Below are 5,616 nucleotides of genomic sequence, written 5' to 3' on the forward strand. Positions count from 1 at the left end.
GGGAAATTCTAATTAAACCATTTAGAGGCCATCATGGCAGAGTGCGTCCATCTCTAGAGGCCCCGTGTACAGTCCACCCCAGGAAAGCGGAGGTGGGCTGGGGATGCAAGTGGCCAACCTGCAGGCAGGCTTGACCCCCCTCCCCTCTGGCTGGCTGACTGCCCCGGTGGTTTTGGGGACATTTCCCAGGGTCTTTCCCCTGCAAAGTGCCACTTAGCCAGCAGTGTCCTCGGCATCTGCCATCTACTTAGAACAGCCCCTCGATCTGATGTACGGTCTTCAGCAGACATAATGCCCATCACAAGGGGCAGGGCTCGGCTGTACCAAGGCACGAATTATGATCTTCAAAGACCCCGGGCCTAGCGGCTCCGGAAAGAAAGGGCTCTGAAAATGCTTAGGCCGAAAGTCATTGTGTTCTCTTTTGTTGTTTGAAGCCGAATTATTTCACATTCAAACTTGATGTGCTTCTCGTTGGTGAGCTGTCCAGCCCCTTCCCTTCGCTGGGCACCAAGGAGCAGCTCACATCCACCGTTCCGAGACATTCACGTGTGTACACAGGTGTGTGCCTGCACGCGAAGCAAACACACGGCCTGCCTTCTGAAACAGAGACGCTCAGAGGTAAAGGGAGAGAGCCCTCCAGAGCCCTGACGTGTGTGGCGAGGCAGCCGCTGGCCTGGCCCAGTCATGGGAAGGAGGAAGGGATCTATCTGTCTGCTTCCTTCACCTCAGCATCTCTGAGAGCTCGGACGGCCCACTGAGAGCCTACCGTCCACTCCAGGAGACTGCATGGAGGGGCTCTGCTGTTAAGACAGGGGCGTGGGCTCCCCCGAGGCCAGCATGTGGGGTCAGCGTGGGGTCAGCTCTTTTCCAGGTTAGCCTAGTCTCTGTCTCTGCAGAGGGACAAGGGCAGATCAAGAGGGGCTGCACTTCACAGCTCCTTGTCACCCCAGGATACTCTTGGTGGCCTAGGCAAAGCTCAGCACTCAGAAAACTAAGATCATGACATCCAGTGCCATCACTTCATGGAAAATAGATGGGGAAACAATGGAAACAGTGAGAGACTTTATTTTCGGGGGCTCAAAAATCACTGCAGATGGTGACTGCAGCCATGAAATTAAAAGATGCTTGCTCTTTGCAAGAAAAGCTATGACCAACCTAGGCAGAGTATTAAAAAGCAGAGATACTACTTTGCCAACAAAGGCCCATATTGTCAAAGCTATAGTTTTTCCAGTAGTCATGTATGGATGTGAGAGTTGAACCATGAAGAAGGTTGAGCACCAAAGAACTGATCCTTTTGAACTGAGTTGTTGGAGAAGATGCTTGAGAGTCCCTTGGACTGGAAGGAGATCAAACCAGTCAATCTTAAAGGAAATCAACCCTGAATATTCATTAGAGGGACTGATGGTAAAGCTGAAGTTCTAATACTTTGGCCACCTGATGTGAAGATCTGACTCAGTGGAAAAGACCCTGAGGCTGGGAAAGATTGAAGGCAGGAGGAGAAGGGGATGACAGAGGAGGGACAAGATGGCTGGACAGCATCAGTGGTTCAATGGACATAAGTTTGAGCAAGCTCTGGGAGATGGTGAAAGACAGGGAAGCCTGGTGTGCTGCAGTCCATGGGGTCACAGAGTCGGACATGACTGACCAACTGAACCACAACAAAGGCAAGGCTTGGGAGAGCAGAAACTTTATAAACCACAGATCCTTTCAAGACTACAGCCATAAATAACCACTTTAAGTTTCCAACTATCATCACCCACTCCTAAGCTCTCCAGGGTTCCCAGTTTCAATCCCCTCCTTCCTTTGGAAGGCTGGTCTCCTGCCACTCTGGAAGGAACCAGCTCTAGTTTCAGGGACAAACCATGACCCCCAGGGTTCCAAGCTTGACCGCAGGCCCAGGTGCTACCTGCAAAAGCATCTGAAAGTGAAAGTCAAAGTCACTCAGTCATGTCCGACTCTTTGCGACTGAATGGACTATACAGCCATGGAATTCTCCAGGACAGAATACTGGAGTGGGTAGCCTTTCCCTTTTCCAGGGGATCTTCCTAACCCAGGGATCGAACCCAGGTCTCCCACATTGCAGGAGGACTCTTTACCAGCTGAGCCACAAGGGAAGCCCAAGAATACTGCAGTGGGTAGCCTATCCCTTCTCCAGCAGATCTTCCCAACCCAGAAATTGAACTGGGGTCTCCTGCATTGCAGGCGGATTCTTTACCAACTGAGTTACCAGGCAAGTCCTGCAAAAGCATTTCATCAGTAATAAAACACTGGCCAAGTCAGAAGGCGTGCTTGCATCAGGAGAGCTCAAGTTGCTGGGGAGATGAAGACCTTTCTGAAGGACCATTCCTGTCAGGACCTGTAGTTTTCCCTTCTAGGCACTGGACCCCATATGGGAAACCAGGCCCCGGAGCAGTGAGCAGACCATGTCTCAGGTGGATCGGTAGCCGGGACGAACGGGGCTCTCTTACTCCAAGGGGAACCCTGAGAATCCATGCAGGAAGGTCCTGGGTCATAGCTCTTCCCAATGTCAACACGTCTTTCTTTGAACCTGTGAGTGACTAAGGTTATAGCTCATCCTCACCTCCTCAAATGCCACCAATGCCTGAACCCTGCCTCCCCCAGCCCAGCCCCAAAGAACACAGGGGTCTCCCCAAAGAGGCCACTCTGCTCTGCTCACACCAGGACACTGCAAGTCCAGCTGAAAAGAAATTATAAAACCCTGGACGAGTAACCTCATTCAGCTCCATCTCTGTGAATCGCATGTCAAAGAGAACTCTCTACTCAACAGTGTAAAACCACCTTTATCGCTTGTTTCCTATCAGTGTTAACGGTTACGCTAAACACACACATGGGCTAAATTTACAGTCTCCTGGGTGGATCCACCATCTACATCAATAACTCTCATTTAAAGGAAGATCAAATCTCCCATCTCAGTTTGGCCATAATCCCCCAGAGAGAAAGCAGCTGTCCACACCCAACTCCCTCCCTTTCTTCCACCTGCTCTCTCTGTGGGACCTCAGCTCACCCACGAATGCAGAATACGAGTCTATGCTCCCCACAGTCTTCTCCACCCCCAAATCGCATTGTCTACATTATGATAGTCCACTCCTCGCTCAGTCTCCAAATCTTAGCCCTTCCTTTTTCCAATCTGTTGGTAGTTGGCACACCATAGATCTCCCTTAAACCTAAGTTTCATGGCTGTCTCCTCAAAAACACAGTTTCTCCCCTCACCTGTAATTTCACACCCTGACCTCCCCCCTGGATTCGAAGTCCTCCATGAGTTGGTGCCAAGCCCCACCGGCCCTTTCCTCCCTGCTCAGCATCCCACATCCACCAGATGAGGCATCTTTCTGTAAAATCAATGTCCTCCATCACCCTGGGCTCAAGTGTAGGGATCTTGATTTTGTTCTTCATTTCACTGTGGGGCCTTTTGTATGCATGCATGCTAAGTCGTGTCCAACTCTTTGTGACCCCATGGACTGCAGCCCACCAGGCTCCTCTGTCCATGGGATTCTCCAGGCAAGAATACTAGGGTGGGTTGCCATTTCCTCCCAGGGGATCTTCTTGACCTAGGGATTGAACCTGAATCTCTTGTGTCTCCTGCACTGCAGATGGATTCTTTTACCACTGAGCCACGAGGGAAGCCCTGGCATCTTGTACAAATTCCTGAAGGAAACTACGATTCAGAGAATCCATCTGCAAAATGTGCCTTCCTCCCTGTATTACTGAGAACACTGACATGAGGTTATTCTGCACGTACAATGGCTGCAGAGGGGCCCAGTGGACTGTACGCCCTGATGCAGCCTGGCCCCTTCCCTGACTCAGCCACCCTGCAAAAGACTTTTCCTCTCAAGTTAGACAAGCATCTCCATCTCGTCCCTCCAGGAAGCCTTCTCCTTCCAGCGCACTCAAGCTCGCTTGGACCTCAGGCTTCTCCAAGCTCTTGTTTTGCTGAGCAGAGGTCGAGGAGCATTCCAGAACAGCAGCAGGGAGCACAGGTGAGGCACCGTCAGCCTCTGCCGCATCTGTGATGCCAGACCCGGCAGGTGTGATGCTAATGGACCAAGGCGGCCGCCCAGGTCCTGTGGACTTGACGCGGTCCTGCGGTGCGGTTTCATATCTGAAGGTGGGTCTTTAGACAATCTCCCGAGTATGGTTGGTTTCTGATACATTTCATGTCTGACTTCTCTTTTAAAACTTGCAAGAGGGTAAGGCTTAGAAGCACGTGCTCTGGAGCCAGACTGCTTGGGTTCAAACCCCAGGGCTACCCCATGCTCCTGTGCAATTTCAGGTGAGCTCCTCAGCTTCTCTGCGTTTTCCTTATGAACAGCAAGAAGACCCTAACGTACGTACCCCTCAGAGTTGCTATGAGCATTAAATGAGTTAATACCCATGCCGGACTTGGAACAGGGCCTGGAACACCAAGGTCACTATCATCTATGTGTCCATTTTTTTCTGGCAAGTGGGACCCTCATTCTTGCTTAGGGGGAGTTTTGAGGGGCTGCAGATCCTGCTTCCTTTAGACTGATGGTGCCCACTTCTGTAATATCTGGTCGGGGTCCCTTGGACATTACTCCTGTGGCCATCATAGGCAGCGAAGTGTGCCACCCGGAACGTCAGAAGTGCCCCTGGGGACGGCATGGCCGGACGCAGCGCTGGTCCGGGAGCGTCACCCCGGGTGTCGGTCCGCAGCTTGAGGGGCCCAGGAAGGAGGGGAGCTGAGGGGGCTGAGATCAGGCTCAGGGCTACGAGTCAGCGAGCACGGAGACAGGCTGGTGAGGACACGGTCCTCCTGAGGAAGCGGCGTCAGGCCACGGAGGCCCCGTGAGCAAGGCAGTCCGGCTGTGCGCTCTCACAGAGAAAAGGCGGCAGGAGAGAGGCCAGCAGCGCAGCCAGTTTAGAGATCTGGGAGTCAGGATGGAAGAGGGGGCCCCGGAGGAAAGAAAGCCAGCACCCTGCCAAGGCCGGCACAAGGGAACCAGCCAACAACTGGCTGAACCTCGGCTCAGCCCCAGACGCCTGTGAGTGAGTCACGGCAGAAGGTCAGCCTCGTGTTCTGACCTGGCGTTCCCCTGCTTTGATGATCTGCTCCCAGGATAAGCTGGCAGGGAGCACAGGACAGAGGAGGCCACCACCCCCGACACGGGCCACACACCAGGGCCACAGCCTCAGGGCTGGAGCCTACAGAGGTCTGTCAAGGTCTGCATCCATGGTGGACATCACACAGATGAATCCAGGCATCTAAGCGATGTCTTGGGTGCTTCTCTGGTGCCTCCGTTGGTAAAGAATTGCCTGCAATGCAAGAGACCCAGATTCAATACCCGAATGGAGAAGATCCCCTGGAGAAGGAAATGGCAACCCACTTCAGTATTCTTGCCTGGAAAATCCCATGGACAGAGGAGCAATTTCTTAATCAGCCACAAACAATTCCCCAGGGCCAGAATACAAGCTCCCTCTGTAATATAGAAGCAAATCCAGCTGACGTGTTTCCTAAAATCTCACAACAATCCGCAAAGAAAATATAAGTTGCTATGTAAGGCTTAGGGCTAAATAGTCACTTCCAAAATAGCTGACCCTACTTAACAGAACAGGAATTTCCAAGTTCCAGAAAGTTAT

This window comes from Bison bison, unplaced genomic scaffold (assembly GCF_000754665.1).
Source record: "Bison bison bison isolate TAMUID 2011002044 unplaced genomic scaffold, Bison_UMD1.0 scf7180017864353, whole genome shotgun sequence".
In the NCBI taxonomy this organism is placed as follows: Eukaryota; Metazoa; Chordata; class Mammalia; order Artiodactyla; family Bovidae; genus Bison; species Bison bison.